The sequence below is a fragment of the Chiloscyllium plagiosum genome, chromosome 13 (genome assembly GCF_004010195.1).
Source record: "Chiloscyllium plagiosum isolate BGI_BamShark_2017 chromosome 13, ASM401019v2, whole genome shotgun sequence".
Lineage (NCBI taxonomy): Eukaryota > Metazoa > Chordata > Chondrichthyes > Orectolobiformes > Hemiscylliidae > Chiloscyllium > Chiloscyllium plagiosum.
In genome coordinates this window covers 76715801-76737962 of record NC_057722.1, presented here as the reverse complement: position 1 = coordinate 76737962, position 22162 = coordinate 76715801, and the positions used below count along the sequence as shown (strand labels likewise).

General features: G+C 39.6%; 1 protein-coding gene across 4 annotated transcripts in view; it reads left to right on the top strand.

Annotated features, from left to right (window-relative positions):
• The window catches only part of dipk2ab (divergent protein kinase domain 2Ab), a 258740-nt gene that overhangs the window by 1940 nt on the left and 234638 nt on the right, over positions 1–22162 (top strand). Inside the window, exon 1 of one of the 4 annotated variants that reach the window (XM_043702762.1) lies at positions 100–411. The exons of 2 other annotated variants lie outside the window; for them this stretch is intronic. The gene's annotated coding sequence lies outside the window, so the exon portion shown is untranslated. Of the gene's footprint in view, positions 1–99; positions 412–7554; positions 7577–22162 lie in introns of those variants that run through there. One more of the 4 variants, XM_043702763.1, reaches the window with a different exon arrangement.

The following is a 22162-nucleotide window of genomic DNA, read 5'->3' as shown; positions in this document are numbered from 1 at the left end:
GCGGGGATGGTGATTCAATGCAGATTGCAGTTTTTTTAAAAAATGCACTTTTTGTTACGTTGGCGTTGCAAAGCCACAGTGTTCATTACTCGACTCGATTCCTTCACAGAAGGGGCCTCTTTTGTCCTTGCAACTGATCTTATTTGAAATTTAAGTGTTGAGTCCCTTCAGTTTGCTTCAAGAGCTGCAGCCGAGGGGATCAGAAAAGTATTTGTGTTATGAACTGGACCTGGAAATTATTTTTCTACCTCGTCTTTTCTGTTCGAAAGCGATTTACGTCCATAGCCAGGCTGAATAGAAATATTTGCTCGGGTTTACAGCCTCATCTTTGGGCAGCAGATCGGATGTCTTCGATCCTAAATGCGTTACGATCAAGTCCCGCAAAGATGATTTAGGGGGAAAAAATGTTAGGTAAACGCAGTTTTGTCCACGTTCACATTAGGTCTTCACTCGGGGAGAGATTTAGTGGTCTGAAACTGCTGTTTAAAATCTACTGCCTAATGCTGAGTCGATAAGTGAATCTTGTTTTTTGCATGTAACGTGAATTTTAATTGCTTCGCTGAGTGAAATAGAAGTAATCAAGCTTGCTTACTTCAGATTGATGCGAAAACCCACAGTGGAGAAGTTGCGGAGATGAAAATGTGACTTTGTCAAAAGCTGTCGAGCTCTTATGTACTAATATTAATAGTCCCCTAGGTTTCTAGGTTGTATGGCGATTGGTTGTGAAGAATTGGTGACATTGAATCGGATGTTACAAATGTTTGGTGTGTGTTTATAGGAAGATTGCTGCTCATTGAAAGGATAGTAAAATTTGACATTCTGATGGATGCAATGACTTTACAAAAAAATTACATTTTAATATGATTACTTAAAATTGGTAGACATTTTTATTGTATATCTGAAAGACTCTCTTGGCTTTGTGCCTGAATCCAAATATTTGTCTACCACCCTACCCATTATGAAGTTTAGCAAATTATTAAACTGCGGCTATTATTTTGTTCTTGTGTTTTAGTGTCTGCAAGTAAAACTGTGGTTGAGGATAGATAGTTAAAATAACTTTGTGCTCTTTGCTAGCTTATTTATCAAATTTCCTCATGTTCAGGAAGTATTTTCCTTGATTACTCAGAAGTTAAACAGTTAATGCTTCACCTGCTAATAGTGTGTGCTGTTTAGTACAGATTAAGTGCTGTGTCTGTCAGAATCCTTCTGTGAAAACTAGTCTGGGACCTGCATTTGCCAGAAGCATACGTTCATAGACTTTTCTCATTACTGAGACTATTTTTAAGTAACTGCAAATTTTATGGAAGCATTTTTCCCTGCTAGATTCCTCCAATGCGTAGTGATTTTGTTAAGGAGTTGCAGCGCAAAATTTGCATGTGCTTTGATAAAAATGCTCGATGGATTTTGTAATGTCATTCAGCATTGTAAATCTCCTTCAGGTGTTTTCCTTGAGGAAATGAAAGACTGAATAGTTCTAATTATGTAGCTGTTGTTTTCAACATTGATCAAGTATTCAGAATCCTGAAGGATATTATTTAATTGACAGTCTCGGCAATAGGTCGGTGCACTGAATCTTCCTGTAAATGAATCTTTGACCCTTTCAGCTCCTTTTCTTGTTCTAGAGTTTAGTATGCAATCTCCACTTTGAAAGCAAATGATGCAGAGTTTAATGAAAACAAAATACTGTAGGTGCTGGAAATTTGAAAGCAAAACAGAAAATGCTGGAAAAACTCAACAGGTCTGACAACATCTGTGGAGAGAGGAACAAAGTTGACATTTTGAGTCTCGTGAGACTTTTCTTCAGAACTTCTGAAGAAGAGTCCTACTGGAACTGATGCTTGGTTTTGGGTTGGTAAATTTGCATTCCATGTGCAGTGGCTTACCAATCTCCAGTTGGGAGGCAAAAAAACCCCTGGGAATTATCAGATGTAGTCAGACAATTGTTCATTCACTTCAGTCACCATTGGTATGATTTAAACTTGAACATTGTGTCCTTGACATTGCTGCTGATATTGTGTTTTTCTTTTGCAGTGAATTCAATCAACCCAGTACAAAAGACAGTGAAATTTAGAACGCATATTACATTCAGTGCAGATTGAGTTTTGGTGATCTTTGCGCCTCATTTAAGAACATTGTGCAATATGCTATGCCATCATTTCTCTGAATCAAGTTCTAAATTGCAAGTATCTGAGAATTATGCTTGTCTATGGAACTTGGAGTGGCTCTTAACATCCACCAAAATTTTAAAATATACTTTTCAAGTGTTTGAATATAATTTAACAAAATTAGTACAACTGACTGCAACAAAAACTAACCAGCAACATTGTTCAATAGTTTTTTTAAAATCAGTTTTAATTGTGTAAAGTGAGGTTACTTCCAAATGGTGGACCTGGCACTAATTTAAACTGCTTATGCAGTGCATGTGTAATACTTTTTTTAAAAATCAAGAACTTTGAGCAATGCTAACTCGGCATGGTCAAAGTGAATTTACTCAGGTATAGGGAACAGAAAAGAAACAGCTAAACAAGATGGTCTACGGTCGGTGGTCAGATGCTTAGTTACCGAGACACCAGGTGAGGTGAGACATTCAGCTAAACGATGTGCTGCCCAAGGACAAATTTGGAAACATTGTCGACTAGCAGTACATAACTTCTAACGTACCCAAAAACTGTACTTAACTTGTCAGCTATGTAAGTCATTCAGCTGAAATGATCTCACCAAATGACATTTGGTCTTGGATGGTTAGTTATATTCACTTTCAATAGTCTCCTGATTACCAATTTATTTTGAATTACTGCGATGTAATTTAACATATTCTAATGTCTGATCCTCATCTTGCCAGCTAACCATATTGCTAAATTATCTATGCATTCAGATTTGAATTTACAACTTTGAGGGCAAATTGCCCCCAAAATTACCTGAGTGCTTGCTAAGAATGTTTTCTCCTTGGGTTTCTAAGAAAATTGATTTGTTTATTGAAATGTAAAATTGTGTCACAAACTATTACTGTCAGTCATTTTTCAAAAGCGCTATTAAAATTATTCCTTGATATGCTTAAGATTTGTAACATAGTACAATTTGATTAATACAACCCTGCAGGGTATTTGCAAACCTCATATTCTGGTGACTTGTGCATCCAAAATTTTAATTTCTTCTGCAGTGGTAGCTGTGCCTTCAGCTGTCAAGGAACTTAAGCCCTAGAGTTACATCTCTTAAGCCCCTCTTTTAATGTTGTAAAAGAAATATCTTTTTGAGCAAACACTTGATCATTTTCTCCAATTTTTCAGGTCACTTCATGTCGAGCAGTGTTTCATAAAATTCCTGTGATGTGCTTTGAAATGTTTCTTACTGTTGAGACACTGTAACTTTCTACAATTTCAGCTGCAAATGGGTTTTTAGAAAAAAGGTATCACCTATACTTTGAGTGCTGAATGTTAGCTGTTGAAGTTTTCTTTTAAATAACTCCTTAAAATCTTCTCCCTCATTACAAATAAGTGTTACATCAATAAGGTCAATAGTGATGTTTGAAGGTCAGGATCCTGATTTGTTTAGGGACAATGTGAGAAGAGAAATCTGTGGTACTTGTTGTTGTGGCCTAGTGGACATTTGTCTTCCTTCATCTCCCAACGCTGTTTAAGTTTCTTGAGTAATGCTGAAATCTTTAACAACTTTTTGTTCAAGAGGCTATTACAGATATTACTCTAATGCTCATTTTGTAAATTTGCCACACCTCTGCCTTTTCCTTTAAAAATCCCCTACTGAGCTACTTGCAAATGGAACTCATGGAACTCATTTTGTCTTATTTTAAACCAGAATGATCTCAACTTAAAAGAAAGAGTGTAAATTTACGGAATGCTTTTCGTGAAGTGCATTACTGATAATGAATTTGTCATGTAATTGTTTAGCTTTCTCAGTGTGTGCTTGCACAGTCTTTAGCATTGTAGCAACACGGTTTGAAATGTGCAGTAATGTTACAGACAATGTGGACTGCATTCAAGGCAGAGCAATCTGGTCTGTAGATTCAACCATTGCTCTGCTTGCAGTTGGAATCTCTCGGTTGAAGGATTAATTGATGCACTGTTATAAATTGCACACAACATTGGGGACTATGCATTACATTGGCCCAAGGCTCACCGCTTGAAGGGAAGTTTACCATTTAAAAAGCATGTTATAATCTGGCTTTTGTATTTGAGCGTAGCTATTCTGATCACATTGTGTTTAATTTACATCTCCACTGACAGATGATTTAAAGGAGATAGCTAGGGAATACAACAAAAATGTGTACCTTTTTATACATTTCTAAAATCCACCTGTTTTTGAGGTGGCTGTTGCAAATGAACTTAGCTTTCACCTACAAAAGCAAGCTTCTGCTTAGCACTTTTTCAGTGTCATTCAGTAATGAAGAATTGAGTCTGCTTGCGTAGTGAAGGAGGCATGATTTGATTATTCCTGTTGAGTCTTTTTTTTTTAATTTTCCGTATGGTGGAAATGGTCTGATAACCTGGTCTCTTCAGCAGTGTTGTTTCTCATCTGTTAGAACCTTGACTTGTTGAGCATTGAAGTTCAGAATTGGCAGAGTTTTTGAATTTCCCAAGTTGTACTGTTTGCCTGAGACCTGGTCCTCCTCTCCAGTTGTTTTTACCTGTTCTCACATTTCAGTTTTAATCAGGTCGTGGCCTTTCACCTTTGGTGCATGAGTTGCACTGGTGTGAATAAAGTTTCTCCACGCTCTTGCTCAGAATCCTAGGGGAAATTAGTTTCAGTAGTTTCGATCCAGTAGTGTTGAACATAGGGGCAGTTTTGTGCCCTTGTCCTCATTCAGCACTTGATGGCAATCTTACTAGGATGGCTGGTGTGGGAAATGGGAAAACTGCATGCTGACTTATTTGAGTACATTTTGGAGGTTTAAGTGGATATAATTTAAGGTAGAATGAATGGAGCTTTGCTCTGCAAGTTAAAGCGTTGTAGCTTTCTATTCTTTGCTCTATTTCAAATAATTAATACCAAAACTTGTTTTAAAATAAACGTTCAGTTGGGTGCTACAGTTAGAATTTGATTCATTGTTCAGAACTGCAAAGATTGCAGGGAAGGTGAATCCTGATCAATGAATTGAAATAATAAGCAATGGAGCGTTTTTCTTTGCAGTGAATAAAATGGTTGAATGATATTTTTCTTTTTTGCAGATACCCTCCGTATTGTATCAGAATGCAGTGTAATTTTGACATCTGATTTTTTAAAAAATTGTTAATGAAATCATTTGAGTTGAGTGCATTGATAATTGCATTTGGGATGAAGTGACCAATAAATGCAGCATACTATGCTGTGCGGTTGGGATAATAACTAAAAAGGAATTACAAGAAAGTCTAAGAAGGTTTGTGTGTACAGAAGTACATTTGTTCACTGTGTCAAAATTGCCATGCAGAAAATGGGATCTGTTGCCAAGGTGACCCTGACTGAGCAGGTAGGGTATTTTTAATTTGATCAGAAAGCCTCAAAAATAGCTTTATTTATTGCTGTTAAGTTAGCATCATCTTTTTCACATTCTTTTACAGATTAAGTGTGCACTTGAAGACCATTTTATATAATCCTCTTCATCTCCTCCCTGTAGAATTTGGTCAGTTTCCTTATTACATTTGAATAGAAGATGCAGTATTAAATATTATATCCTTATTTGAACATTCAAGGCTTTGTATGCTGTCTCAACATGTCAGTTGAGGATAGTATTTAATTACCATTTATACCAGGTTTTAAATAGTCCTGCATAGGAGTGATGATGTGAGTTTACACTTTAGAATCGAAAAGTGTGTGTTCAGGGGGGAAAGAAAAGTGGAAAAGTGTACTGAATATGTGTTTGACACAACAGCTTCCATCACACACAATTATTGATATTGTAACCTTGACTCAAAATTATTATTTTCCAATCAAAAATAAAAATAGTACTGAATGAAATGAAGCAAGAGACAGGATGGTGTCGGAGACTAGCATGGCAGTGTGTTGAGATTGAGTGTGCAGTTTGCTCTTGCCAGTTTCCTAGCTTAATTGCAGTTGTGACAGCATTTTATGTTTCTGCTGGCCTTTTTCGTCTCTTGCTATTCATGGACTATCTGCTTTGTTTCAGTATTTTTCATTGTTGCCCTGGAGAAAGTGGTGGTGAGCTGTTGAAGTCCATGTATTGCAGCTGGGCCTACATTTCCTCTAGAAAGGGAGTATATTTCCAAATCAAAATAGTGAATGATTTGGAGGGCAATTGGAATGGGATTATGTTCCCATGTATCTGTTTCTCAGTAGTCTCAGGTTTAAAAGGTGCTGTCCAACAAGTCTTGGTGAATTTCTGCAGTACATCTGATAGATGCACACTTAGTGCAGTGCATTAGTGGTCAAAGGAGTGAATGTTTGTGGATCTGGTGGCAATCCAGCGGACTGCTTTGACATGGATGGTGTCAAGCTTTTTGACTGTTGTTACAGCTGCTCTTGCAATGGCAAGTGGGGAGTTTTCCATCACACTCCTGACTTGTGCCCTGTAGATGGCGGACAGTCTTTGGCGATTTAGGAGGTCAATTCCTCACTGCAGAATTTGTAGCCTCAAAGCTGCTCCTGTAGTCACAGTATTTATATAATTAATCCAATTCAGTTTCTGGACAACGATAATCCCAGAATGTTGAATAGTCAGGGATCCCAAGATGGGATTCAGCAACTAGGTGAGAGTAAAGACTGCAGATGCTGGCGAGTCAGTTGAAAAGTGTGACGCTGGACAAAGCACAACAGGTCAGGTGGCATCTGAGGAGCAGGAGAGTGGACATTTTGGGCATTAGTCCTTTATCCACTTCATATTCCGGATGAAGGGTTATTGCCTGAAACATTGACTCTCCTGCACCTCAGGTGCTACATGATCTGCTGCGCTTTCTTAGCACCGCACTTTTCGACTCATTCCGAGATGGGATGTCAAATGGTTAGATTTTTGTCTTGTGGGAGATGATCATTGCCAGTCAGTTGTGTGGTTTGAATGTTGCTTGGCTGTTGAGATTCCACTTGATATCCCTGAGTATCAACCAGGTCCTGCTACGTTTTGACTTGGACTGCTTAAATTTCTGAGGAGATGCTGTCACGTCTTTGTCCCCCCCCCCCCCCCCCAAAGAGGTTTAAAGGCAGAAGTACCAAAGTGTCTAGTTTAACAATGGCAAGGGAGTGGCCTGTTCTCCCATTTCAGTTTTTTTTTCTATTTTGGTTTCGCTGTAGCAGTCACGAGATGCTGGAAGGTTGAAATCTTGAGCAGATGATTCCTGAATGCCTGCCCCTCTCTCTGAAATTTCTTTGGAAGTTGTTCTATCCTGCCTGTATGAATCTGTTTCAATTTGCCTTTTTGCCAAGGGATATATTTATGGAATGTTACTGAATTGGAAGAGTTCCTTAGTTAAAGGGCCGTATTGGGTTTAAGTTTTCCATTAGTTAAATTATTCTAAGTTCTGTTTTGTTTGTGTTTAACTCTAGTGTTGAAATGCATTCTGCTTTGCTTAAAGCCAAGTGGTTTGACCAGCTGCATCACACCTGGAATATCCACTTCACATCTGCCTTTAAAGTAAGAAAAAGTTAGGGTCTAGGCTATCACCTTAACATATTTTTGACAGGCGTCTGGCCTGGTCCACAACAACGGAGTATTGTGCAATCGTGAAACATCTCCACATCTGATCTATTATTATAATCCCAACTTGTGTTATTACTGAACAAATCGGATCCCAGCCTGAAAACTTGCTTGATAAATTATATTGTTGTTTTGGATTTTGAGGTGGTCTTTCATTGAAACATTGACATGTTTCAGATTTGGGCTTAGCAATAAAACAGAAGTTTATTTCACAAGAAAACTAAACTATTTATATGCAATGCAAATTTTTAAATTTCAAAACAGTAAAATACAATTTATGACTGGACAACACATCCATCCTAGGCAAGCCAAACAGACACGCACGAGAATTCCTGGAAGCATGGCATTCCAACTGGGACTTTATCAACAAACACATTGACTTGCATCCCATTTACCACCATCTGAGAAAAAGCAGGAAATGACATCACCACTGGAAATGCCATCTTCAACCCAAGGAAACCTAACCACATAAATAGCAAGTGGGTCATGCCACCAGTACTTCACTGGAGGCTCCCTGATGATGTTACCTAGTATGGTGACAAAGCGTCTGAAAATGAACCTTCCAGCTCAGTGAGCAAACTTACATCCAGTAAGAAACAATCTCTTCAGTGTCAAAAACACACCTATAGTATTAAACCAGAACAAATTTTAATTTTAACTGTGGCTTTGTGCCCTGGCAGTTGGGACAAAGATGAGGAAGATCTGTAGGTGAAAGTCAGGAGAGATTCAATGACGCAAATATTTGTCCTCCTGGGTTGAAGGGAATGGTGATGGCTGAGGGAAAGAGACCATGGAACAGGTGTGCTGGTAATTGAAAGAGTGAAAAATATGAACCAATTTAAAGACGAGGATTACCATACATGGTGCCAGGTCTGCTGAGTTGTTCCACCAATTTACCTTTGTTACTAGGGTGGTAGTGGGGAGGTGGGTTGCGGGGGTGGAATGCAGCAGACCGTTTGCAGTTTGAAATTGTTGAACTCAATGAGTCCAGTAGGCTGTGTAATGCCAATTTGAAAAAATGAGTCTCATTGTGTTGTTAGCGATGCTCCCTCTAATTTTGTTTGTTTGTGTGGGCTTCCAAGGTCTGTCTACACCAGTAACTTAGGAAACTGGAAATCGGTGCTGGAAATAGTATTGACTTACAAATCGACATGTGTGGATCCCTGATCTGCATGGAGTATAGGGAATATTGCTTCTTAGGAATTCATAGATCTGCTGAGTCCAGAAAACACTTCATGTCTTACTGTGGTATCATCATGCTATGGAGCTGCAATAATGCACTTTGTGATTTTACATCACACCCTCTGATGTGCCATATTAGCATCCCGATCAGCCTTCACTCTTTAAGCTACATTGAATAATGAAGGAAGCTGACTGAAGAAATGAGTAAGCTGGAGAGTTGACATGAGGTTACCTGTAGCTTGCAGTTCTTTAAAAAATGTTTCTGAAAGTCTTGATATTGAACACTACATTCAGCTCCACCCAGTTTCATGATGCCTTAAATACTGGTGGCGGGCGGCAGGAGGCTGCCGGGTACGAATAGGGTTAAATTTAAAATGTGAGGCTCACTTAGCCTGTTGAGAGAGAAAAAGGGCCTGCCGACTAACACCAATCTGTCGGAGAAATTTGCCCAGTAGGTTAGAGATTACAAAACACACAGTTTATTGCAAGCAATATCAGTGGAAGAGAAACTGACTAGGCTGACACAGAACTGACGGTCTGTACAGGTAGATCAGAATTTCTCTTCCCAGAGCAGAGAATGAGACCAGTTTTATAATGATGCACAATAAGGCTGATTAAGAAATAGGAAAAATACTATGCATCTGGAGTTGGAGTAATCTAGTTACAAAAATGCTAATTGGAAAGCAGTTGTGGGATGGAATTCCTGTACCTTCACACAATGCAACACCCTGACAGTATCGATAGTTTCATTCCATTTCACAGGTAGATGTTAATGTTTCCTCTGAAATGATGAGGTGCTTCAATTGTCTTGTTCTGGGAGCATGCCCTTGCTGGTGCCTCTGACCTGCTCTGTGTGTGGCTTTGGTATTGCTGGGTTGTGAAACTGCCCTTGGGGCTTTGAGATACCTGTGGTGCTCTGTCATTGTTAGCGAGCTTGAAGTGTATTCCCTTGTCTGCGTGGGCTGTCTGATTTTGGCTTGTGAGCCTGCTTGGGAATTCTGGGTCTTGTTTGGTACAGTTTGGCCAATTTTGCTTTTGTGGGCCTATCGTGGGTTGGCAGGGTGGCAGATCTTTTCCCACAGTCTATTTATTCACATTGCTATTATAACGAAATAGGAAATGTTTGTGTTGCTAAAGTAATATTTGCCTGATTGCTATCATGTCATAAACAGTATTTTATTTATGGCGAGACCATCTTGTTCAGACTCCCTTTGTCACAACAAGCTACCATAACAAGCTAGTAGTTGGCATCACAACACCTAGAACTGGGGCCCTGCTTGCAGACTGAATGGAGCTGCTCTGCCTTTATTTGAGAACTTGGACGTTATAGACCTGAGAGTCTGACTTTGCTGCTGGGTAAGTTGTTGGAAATGATTCTGAAAGATAGGATTTACATGCGTTTGGAGGGGTAAGGAGTGATTAGGGATAGTCAGCATGGTTTTCTGCGAGGAAGATAGTGTCTTACAAATTTGATTTGAATGTTTTGAGCGAAGTAACCAAAAAGATTGTTGGCAGAATGGCAGACATTGTGTACACAGACTTTAATAAAGCCTTTGGCTAAGTTTCGCATGGTAGACTAATTAGTAAAGTTAAAATCACATGAGATTTAGGGTGAACTTGCCAACTGGTTACAAAAGTGGCTTAAAAGTAGGAAACAGAGGGTGGTAGTGTAGGGTTGGTTTTTTCGGACTGCAGGCCTTTGCCTAGTGTTGGATCGGTACTGCATCCACTTTTTTGTAATTTATATAAACAATTTAGATGAGAATATAGAAGGCATGCTTAGTAAGTTTGCAGATGGCACCAAAATTATGTAAAGAATAGCAAGCTACACGTGATCCCATTTCAGTTCTCCACCTTACTTATTTCTTAGTGGATGGTGAAGAGGGTTATGTAAGATTACAAAGAGATCTTGATCAGTTGGGTCAATTGTGGGCGGTACGGTGGCACAGTGGTTAGCACCGCTGCCTCACAGTGCCAGAGTCCCGGGTTCAATTCCCACCTCAGGCGACTGACTGACTGTGTGGAGTTTGCACGTTCTCCCCATGTCTGCATGGGTTTCCTCCGGGTGCTCCGGTTTCCTCCCAAAGTTCAAAAGTGTGCAGGTTAGTTGAGTTGGCCATGCTAAATTGCCCGTATTGTTAGGTGAAGGGGTAAATGTAGGGGAATGGGTCTGGGTGGGTTGTGCTTCGGAGGGTCGTTGTGGACTTGTTGGGCCGAAGGGCCTGCTTCCACACTGTAAGTAGTCTAATCTAATCTAATATAAGTAGAGGAGTTGCAAACAGTTGAATTTGGATAAATTCGAATTATTGTATTTTGGTAGAAGGAACAAGGGTAGGACTTGTGCAATTACTGATAGGGCCCTGAGTGGCATTTTCGAACAGAGGGACCTAGCGGTTCAGATACATAATTCTTGGAAATTTGTGTCCCAGGTAGGCAGAATGCTTAAGACATTTAGCACGCACGCCTTAATTGCTCAGACCTTTTTGAGTATAGGAGTTGGGGATATCATGTTGAGGTTTTACAGGATGTTGGTAAGGCCACTTGTGGAGTAGATTAGATTAGATTACTTAGTGTGGAAACAGGTCCTTCGGCCCAACAAGTCCACACCGACCCTCTGAAGCACAACCCACCCAGACCCATTCCCCTACATTTACCCCTTCACCTAACACTACGGGCAATTTATCATGGCCAATTCACCTAACCTGCACCTTTTTGGACTGTGGGAGGAAACCCACGCAGACATGGGAAGAATGTGCAAACCTCACACAGTCAGTCGCCTGAGGCGGGAATTGAACCTGGGTCTCTGGTACTGTGAGGCAGCAGTGCTAACCACTGTGCCACAGTGTCGCTCAAGTACTTTGTGAAGTTCTGGTCACCCTGCTTTAGTGAGGATACTATTAAACTGGAGAGGGTTCAGAAAAGATTTACCAGGATGTTGCTGGGAATGGAGGGTTTGTATTACAAGAGGAGGTTGGATAGATGTGACTTTTTTTCAATTGGAGCATAGGAGGTTGAGGGTTGACCTTTACAGAGTTTATAAAATCGTGAGTATAAATAAAGTGCATGACCAGGGCCTTTTCCCAAGGGTGGGGATTTTCAAGGTGAGCGGAGAAGGAGGGGTAAGTCTTACACAGAGTGGTTCGTGTGTTGAATGAACTGCCAGAGGAAGTGGTTGATGCAGGTACAGTTAGAACATTTAAAAGACATTTTGATAAGTACATGAATAGGAACAATTTAGTGGGATCAGGGCCATAATGCAGGTAAGTGGGAGCATGGTTGGCATGGGCTAGTTGGATCACAAGGTCTATTTTCCTGCTGTATGACTCTGACTCTTAATTGTTGCTTCAAACACAAAAGCAGAAATTGCAGGGATAACTCAGCAGTTCTTTCAGCTCCTGGGAAGAGAAGGCAGAGTAAAAGTTGTGTCCAGTGACCCTTCAGAAATTAGGCATGGCTAGGAACGGTTGAGTAATATGGTTAAGATGGGGTGGGTGGGAGGAGTAAGTGATTGATGGAGATGGAGCCCAGAGAGAGAAAAAAACAGGAGTTGAGCAGACAAAGGAATGGGTAAAGGTCAGCCTGAGGGAATCAGTAGCTGCTAATTGGGACACTTAGTAGATGACAATGGGATAGTTGTGGTAGTAACCTATGCAATAAGGCCATTATTTGGAGATTGGGGTAAGGACATAAGAGAAGGTATTGAACTCAATATTGAGTACCCAAGCAGAAAAATGGATGCTGTACTTTCAGCTTGTTCTGAGCTTCACTGGAGCATGGCAGCAAGCCTGAGATGCCTGTAATGGCCGGGGAACACTGTTGAAGTGGTAGGCAGCAAGAAACTCAGTAATTTTTGCATACCATTGATGATGTTGTGCAAAGCGGTCACCCCAGTCTCCGTTTCATTTCCCCACTGTGAAGGAGACGATACCGTGACCTTGATGAATGAGAGTATCTTGTGGCACAGTGGTAGCATCCCGACCTCTGAACCAGGAGACCTGTGTTCAAGTCCCACCTGCACTGGAGGTGTGTAATAACATATCTGAACAGATTGCGGAAGTTGTAATCAATGAGGAAAATGGAGGGAAAAGGGTAAGTGTTACATCTCTTATGTTAGCACTGTGGGATGGGATGGGATGTTGGATGCGACTGAAGAGGTGGACCAAAGAATAAAAAAGGAAAGGTCTCTGTGGAATGCTTAAAGGGGATGGAAAATGTATTTGGTGGTTGCATAACACCGAATATAGCAGGAATGAAGAAAAATGAAGACTGGTGGGGTGTAATGGGATTCCTCAGCTGACTTTGGGAGGAGAGGGGAAAGCTTAAGAGCAGAACTCTGGGACATGTCTGCATTTCTAAGCTTTTTAGTTTATCAAATATAATTTATTCAAACTCAAAACAGATTTGATCTTCAAGGCTGTACTAACACCAATTTGTTTACCTACATGCAATGTTCTTCAAATGTTGATGAAATGCTTGAGCATCGCTATGGATCATTCTGTGCATAGTTTTATTTGAAATTGAGATTCAGTCAGACAATTAAGTAATCAAGGTACTGCAAAACTAATTTGCATTAATTTCACTGTAGGCTAGACAGTTTAAGAACTTAAAGAACATTTCAGTCCTGGTTGCCTGCCAGTTAAGTGTAATCAGTAAGAATTGTGCTTTTCTATATCAACTCAATAACACTGTGTAAATGCATTTGATATTGGAACTTGAAAGACTTGTGAGATTTATTAGTGGTTCTGTGTTTTGGAATGACCTAAATTTTCATCACCAAAGAACATAGGAACAGGAGTAGATAACTAAACTGTCAGGTCTGTTCTGTTGACCATAGCTAAATCGACTTTGATGCAGTTCTGTAGACTTCAATGTCTTTGTCTAACATAAATCTCAATTTTCAATTGAGCTACTCAAACAATTTTTGTTTCGGGGATTGGATAGTACCTTTTGTATGAACAAATCCTGATATCACTACTGAATGGTCCAACTCTCATTTCAAGGTCATGCCCACTTGTCCGCTCCGGTTGAGTCCAGAAGAAAGTAGCTTATGAGAAACTACAAAAAAAATAATAATGAGTAATTTATTTCAATCATCCTTTACTTTCAATGTAACACAGACCTACTGGTTGCAACCTATCATCATAACTTAACCATTTTGATAATTTAGTTGATTATGCAACGTATCCCCACCAAGGTCAATACATATTGCTTGAACTGCATTGTCCAGAGTTGAATGCAATACACTAATTGTGATCAGCCAGAGTTCTGCAGCCGTGACTTAAATTTCACCCATTATTGTTGTCATCTTGAATGTGCTTTTTGTAATTTCATAGCTCTTTCCTTGTCCACAGTTTCTAGCGTTTTTTTAACGTCCCATGTTTCATTGGTTGTAATAGATCTGAGAGTAGTGAGCGTACTCAGGATCCAAGATGTATAAAGAATATAAAGCACTAAACTGTTGCACTAGCAAGTGTGAACAATGGGAGAGTACTGATTCGTGATGTTGAAAAGCCCTGGTGGACAATCAAAGAGATTGGATCTCATTATTATCATTTATAAATATTGGCCAAACTGAGTTATCGGAATGTTAAAAATATTTCCACATTCTCAAAGTTTTTCTGTTCCCGTTGAATATTTTGGTGTGGTTGTTTTTTTTTAATTTTGAGGTTATACTTAGCATTGATAGTGATGTGAAATCTTTGATTTATCAGAACTGTCAAGCTGAAGTGCACGATAACGTTGATTATGCTGTTGTTTCACTTGATTAACAAGTGCCAATTTGCCCTGAGATTTTGTTCAGTTAAATCTATACAGAAAAACATATCCTTTTTTTATCCTTTCCGTTCTATGTTAATTTCCATGGCCAACAACTGCTGTGGATTGAAAAGTATGGTTCAGGTAGTCCTTCCCCTCATTCATTTTTTATGTGTGATGCAGGTTCTTGATTGTGCCATGAATAATGTGATGGTTGTTGACTCTAATTGTGATTTGGGTCTTGGGTGCTGGATGGTAGGTGGTGTCTTCCTCAAATGTTTTTTTTTGTGTGTAAAATCAAATGCACTGGGCTTCCCAACCATTTGAAGTGGGCCTTCCTGCCTGTGAGCATTACCTCTGTATGTCATTTGCCTTTATTTCCAAATCTAGCAACTACTTGGTCAGATTTAATATATTGATTTTAGAAATCCTCAATTATAATAATCACAAGCTGCTGAATGAATGAATTGATCCTTTGTTAGTAAATCAGCAAATGAGTCGATTTGACTGAACTCTCCAGAAGACCCTAAAAAATAGGTACAGGAGGAGAATGTTCAGCCTCTCCAAGCTGCTTCAACATTTTAATAGGATCATGGCTACCTGTCATTCTTCATATCCACTTGCCTGAGTTTCCCCTTAACTCTTGATTCCCCGACTGATCAAGAATCTATCTCAGCCTTCAGTATGTGCAAGGATTCTGCCTCTGCAACTCTGTGGCAAGCAATTCTAAAGACTCACAACACTCAGAAGAAATTCCTCCTCGTCTCCGTCTTAAATTGGCATTCCTTTATTCTGAGATTATATACTTTGGTCAGAGATTCTCCCAGAAGGAAAAACATCCTTTCAGAATTTATCCTGAAAAACCCTTTAAGAATCCTACATGTTTCATTGTCCTAAACTTCAGTGTTTAGAATTTCAGACTTTATAAGCCTTTGCTCATAAGACAAGCCCCCCATAACAGGGATCATCCCAGTGAATCATCTTTGAACTGCTTCCAATGAATTGATATCTTGCCTTATATGAGGGCACTAAAACTGCTCACAGAGTTCCATTGTGATCTGGTTTCTTCCTCAAATGATTTTTGAGTAAAATCAAATGCACCGAGCTTCCCAACCATTTTGAAGTGGGCCTTCCTGCCTGTAAGCAAAGATTGAACCAGTTAGATCTGCACCTTTTGGAATCTGAAAGGGAGAAATTATCTTATTGACATATACAAGATCCTGAGACATTGGATCGGATGGCTACTAGTAGATATGCCCTCTTTTGCGGAGATGAAAAGTGGGGGACAGTTTCAGTCCATTAAAATTCTTAAAGTAGAGATCACTCTTTCAAGATGGAAATACTTTTTATTTATTCTCTAGGTCATTAGTCTGTGGAATTCTTTACTCTGATAGTGGAGGTTGTGTCTTTACACTTAATTAGATTAGTTGGGTTAGATAGATAAACAAGGGAGTCAGGTGTTATCGGGTGTAAATAGAAATGTCGATCCAAGACTGTCATGCTTGTCACTAGGTCAGCCAGGTGAATTTCATAGAATGAGTTTCCTGATTGGGCTGTTAATCTGGTTCAATCAGGGAGCCCTTGCTGGCAGGTATAAACAGGATGTCAGACATCCTGTTCACTCTGACAGCTGGCTCAGTGTCAAGGACTCTGCATATGTAAATTAAGTTTGAAATAGTGAAGGGATACTGGCCTCTGTGGGGTTAGTTCAGTGACCACAACTAGATCAGCCATGTTTTTATTGAGTGGCAGTATGGTCTCAAAGGGACCAAATGACCAACTTTTGTTCCTATTTCCTAAGTCAAATCAGGCTGCTTGAACAATGTTTTAACTTAATATTGCAGTTATTGCTACCTAAACTTTGAGGACACTAATAAATAGTTCTTAATACAGAACTTGAACAGGCCTTGATTTTCAGCAATATTTTTAGATTAGATTACTTAGATTAGATAATCAGAGGGAAATTGAGAAACAAATTTGTAAGGAGATCTCTGCTATCTGTAAGAATAATAGGTTAGTTATGGTCTGGGATTTTAAATTTCCAAACATAGACTGGGACTGCCATAGTGTTAAGTGTGTACAAGACAATTTTCTGATTCATTGTGTGGGTGTACCTCCTAGAGAAGATGCAAAACTTGACCTCTTGGGAAATAAGGTAGGGCAGGTGACTGAAGTGTCAGTGGGAGAGCACTTTGGGACCAGCGAACATAATTCTATTAGATTTAAAATAGTGATGGGAAAGGATAGACGAGATCTAAAAGTTGAAGTTCTAAATTGGAAAAATGCCAATTTTGATGGGATTAGGTAAGAACTTTCAAAAGCAGATTTGGGGAAGATGTTCACAGGTAAAGGGACGGCTGGAAAATGGGAACCCTTCAGAAATGAGATAACGAAAATCCAGAGAAAGTATATTCCTGTCAGGGTGGAAAAAAAAGGCTAGTAGGTATAGGGAATGCTGAATGACTAAGAAATTGAGGGTTTGTTGAAGAAAAAGAAGAAAGCGTATGTAAAGTATAGACAGGATAGATCGAGTGAATCCTTAGAGTATAAAGGAAATAGGAGTATACCTAAGAGGGAAATCAGGAAGGCAAAAAGGGGACATGAGATAATTTTGGCAAATAGAATTAAGGAGAATCCAAAAAAGTCTTTACAAATACTCTAAGGACAAAAGGGGAACTAGGGAGAGAATAGAGCCCCTCAAAGATCAGCAAGGCGGCCTTTGTGTGGATCCACAGAAAATGGGGGAGATACTAAATGAGTATTTTGCATCAGTATTTACTGTGGAAAAGGAGATGGAAGATACAGACTGTAGGGAAATAGATGGTGACATCTTGCAAAATGTCCAGATTAGAGGATGTCTTGAAATGGGTAAAGGTGGATAAATCCCCAGGACCTGATCAGGTGTACCCTAGAACTTTGTGGGAAGCTAGGGAAGTAATGACTGAGCCTCTTGTTGAGAGATTTGTATCATTGATAGACACAGGTGAGGTGCCGGAAGACTGGAGGTTGGCAAATGTGGTGCCACTTTTTAAGGGTGGTAAGGACAAGTCTGGGAACTATGGACCAGTGAGCCTGACTGTGGTGGGCAAGTTGTTGGAGGGAATTCTGAGGGACAGGACGTACATGTATTTGGAAAGGCAAGGACTGATTCAGGATAGTCAACATGGCTTTGTGCGTGGGAAATCATGTCTCTCAAACTTGATTGAGTTTTTTGAAGAAGCAGCAAAGATGATTGAGGGCAGAGCGGTAGATGTGATCTATATGGACTTCAGTAAGGCATTTGACACGTTTCCCCATGGGAGACTGATTAGCAAGGTTTGATCCCATGGAATACAGGGAGAACTAACCATTTGGATACAGAACTGGCTCAAAGGTAGAAGATAGAGGGTAGTGGTGGACTGTTGTTTTTCAGACTGGCGGCCTGTGACCAGTGGAGTGCCACAAGGATCGGTGCTGGGTCCTGTACTTTTTGTCACTTAAATAAATGATTTGGATGCAAGCATAAGAAGTAGAGTTATTAAGTTTGCTGATGACACCAAAAGTGGAGGTGTAGTGGACAGTAAAGAGGGTTACCTCAGATTACAACAGCATCTTAACCAGATGGGCTAATGGGCTGAGAAGTGGCAGATGGAGTTTAATTCCGATAACTGCAAGGTGCTGCATGTTGGGAAAGCAAATCTTAGCAGGACTTATACACTTAATGATAAGGTCCTAGGGAGTTTGCTGAACAAAGAGACCTTGGAATGCAGGTTCATTGCTCCTTGAAAGTGGAGTCACAGGTTGATAGGATAGTGAAGGCGGCATTTGGTATGCTTTCCTTTATTGGTGAGAGTATTGAGTACAGGAGTTGGGAGGTCATGTTGCAGCTGTACAGGACATTGGTTTGGCCACTGTTGAAATATTGTGTGCAATTCTGGTCTCCTTCCTATCGGAAAGATGTTGTGAAACTTGTATATCTTTTCTGAACCTTTTCAAGGATGTTGCCAGGGTTGGAGGATCTGAACTACAGGGAGAGGCTGAACAGGCTGTGGCTGTTTTCCCTGGAGTGTCGGAGGCTTAGGGGTGACATTACACAGGTTTGCAAAATTATGAGGGGGCATGGTTAGGGTAAATAGGCAAAGCCTTTTCCCTGGTGTCAGGGTGTCCAGAACTAGAGGGCATAGGTTTAGGATGAGAGAGGAAAGATATAAGAGACCTAAGGGGCAATGTTTTCATATGGAATGAGATGCCAGAGGAAGTGGTGGAGGCTGATACAATTATAATATTTAAGAGGCATTTGGATGGTTATATGAATAGGAAGGGTTTGGAGGGCTATGGACTGGATGCTGGCAGGTGGGACTAGATTGGGTTTGAATATCTGGTTGGACTGAAGGGTCTGTTTCCATGCTATACATCTCTGACTGTGACTGACTATGACAATGCAATTGGAATTCAATGGAAGCTGTAATTAAAACTTAGTCTTTTTTCTAATCTTAGTCTAATCCTACTTCGCTTTTTTCAGTGTTCCTTAAAAATTATTTGAAGCAAAATTAGAAATAAATCATAAGCATTGATAATTCTTTGAACAGGAAGTTGAGGAAATTGTGGGCCCCCTTGCAGAAATATTTGTACCATCTACAACTGTGGGTGAAGTGCCAGATGACTGGAGAATGGCTAATGTCTTTTTTTTTTAAGAAGGGATGCAAGGAGAAGCATGGGAACTGTAGATCTGAGAGTCTGACTTCGATGGTAGATAAATGTTTGGAGGTCATACTGAAAGAAAGGATTTGTATGCATTTGGAGAGGCAGGAATAGTTAAGGATAGTCAGCATGGTTTTGCGTGAGGGAAATCATGTCTCACAAACATTGAATGTTTTGAGAAAATAGTGAAGATGATTGAGGGCAGAGTAGGGGGTAGACTAATTAGTAAAGTTAGGGTGAGCTTGCCAGTTGGATGCCAAATTGGCCTTATGTTAGAGGTGGAATGTTGTTTTGCAGACTTGAGATATGTGACCAGCAGTATTCCACAGGAATCTGTCCTGGCTACACCTTTGTTTGTCATTTAAAGATTTGGATGAGAATTTATAAGGCTTGGTTAGTAAAATTTGGTAGTTTGGTGGACAATGAAGAAGGTTTTCTAAGAATACAAAGGAACCATGATCAATTGGGTTAATGGGATAAAGATTAACAGGTGGAGTTTAATTTGGATAAATGCTAGGTATTGCGTTTTGGTTTAACAAACAAGGGCAGGACTTACACACAATTAATGGTAGGGCTGTGGGTAGTGTTGCAGAAAAGACCTAGGGTTCAGGTGCGTAACTCTTTGAAGTTTGTGTCACAGGTAGACCGAGTGGTTAAGGCTTTTAGCCTATTTGCTTTCACTGCTCAGACACGTTGAGTGTAGGAGTATGTATGTCATGTTGAGGTTGTGCAAGATGTTGGTGAGACCTCTTCATGAATAGTGTCCAATCATGGTTGCCCTGCTATAGGAAAGAAATTATTAAACTGGACAGGGTTCAGAAGAGATTTAGCAGGATATCACTAGGAATAGAAAGTTTTAGTAGTTCGGAGAGGCTGGGAGTTTTTCAGTGGAGCATAGGCGGTTGAGTAACTTTTTATAAAATCGAGATGTTAAGGTGATATAGTTAGAAAGTGATATAAGGTGCCTACATATATAGTCAGGTGTCTTTTCCTTCGGGTGGGGGATTTCAAGTCTAGGGTTCATATTTTTAAGCTGAGAGGAGAAAGATTTAAAAAAGGCTTGGGAGCAGCTTTTTTTGAATGGTTTGTGTGTGGAATTGTTATGGAAATGTGGGTGTACTGTACCTTTAAGAGTTCGAAGCGAGCAGAACTATCTGACACAGCACCAAGTGTTCTCAATAAGGTAACAATGTAACACTTGGTTGAACATCTCGATTAGCTACGTTGCCTGGAGACTAAAACAGATTGGCCTAATTCAAATCAGTTTAAATGTACCCTGAAAAGTACCAAATTGCAATCAAATTTGAATTTAGTATATTGGCAATCTTAAAAGCCAATGACACAATCTGATGCTTTGGGGGTGTAAGGCTGGGGTAAATTGAATAGTTGTGAGGAGAACTGCCAAGCCACCAGCATGTAAAGACTGCCTGAAAAATACCTCTCGGAAAGGTACCTTTATCGATCAGTAACCTATGAAGCAGAATCCCCAAGAGGAAGAAAAAAAACGACTGATACACAGAGGAACCAAAAGCTGCCTGGTTTTGAGAAGATTTGTTTTGTAAATCTTACTTAGAATTTTTATTTGACCAGTATTATAGAAGGAAAAGTAAAAGATAAGTTAGAGGAAGGAGTTGTAAATAGTTATTGGTTAATTATTCTGTTATACTTTAAGAAAATAAGTTAATTTTTACTTTAACTAGTTCTTGGCCTCTCAAGTTTTCAGATTACTGCAAGGGATAAATCTTTTCTGTGCTGGTGTAAATTAAGCAGGAGGGTTTGCCCTGTGTCATAACAGGAATGAACCTCCAGAAGAAGTGGTGGATGTAGGTACAGTTAGAATGTTTAAAAGGCATTTAGATAAGTACATAAATAGAAATGTTTGTAGAGCTAAGGGCCAAGTGCTCTTCTGACTATTGGGATTAGTTTAGTTTGGGATTATAGTCTGCATGGATTGATTGGATTGAAGGATCTAGTTCTGTGCGTATCTCTCTAGGAGAGAGCAAATAAATATGGATGCCTAAACGTATATCAGAACTTCTAGTGAAGAGTTAAAGACAGAAAACAAAGTATAACAAAATATTATGGTAACACCACCAATATTGTACACCAAGCTTTGTTTTAACTGGCACTTCATGAATTGGCACTCTTGATTAAACCAGCCAGCATTACATACCTGAAATACTGGAAGCTTACTGTAATATTGTCACGTCTGAGTAGTCAGTTGAGGGTACGAGTGAGAAGGCTAGTTTTGTTTAAGGCAAAGTTGCATTATTGTTTACGTAGTTTATACTGTAAATAAAGTATAACAGTGATATGTGTACTCAACATTATGGTTCTATTATTGTGTATGTTTTCAGTAGATTATGTGGCCCTCTTGATCAGTTGGCACACAGGGCAAACACTCCCATGGGTACCGGTTAATAAAAAGTTTGTTGGAGTCATTTCATCTGCATCTTGAGAGATGAAAATTGCAATAGTGGTAATTACATCTAATCCTAAGTAGGAAAGGCTGGTTTTAATTGCTATCTCCTCAGAAGACAATCAACAGGAAAAATGATCAAAACCCTCACTCTCAATTTGTTCATTATTCTTTCCTCAAAGATGTTACATTCTGAAGTAAATAGTCTGTCAGAAGCAGTTGGAAATACATGTTGGAAGGAGACTGAAGGATGAGAGCAAATAACAACAACTCATGTAGTGATTATTGAAGTAACTTGCATGCAAAGGAGGTGATACGTTAAGAATCACTAAAGGGTATATTTTCCATGCAGTCTCCAAGGGATGAAAGCTAACGTGCATTGATGCGGTGTCTTTGTTTACATCATACCACCTCTTAACTAAAAGAAAGGTGAGGGAAAATACAAGGAATAAACTAGTGAGAAGACTTTTAATTCTGTAGCCCTCAAG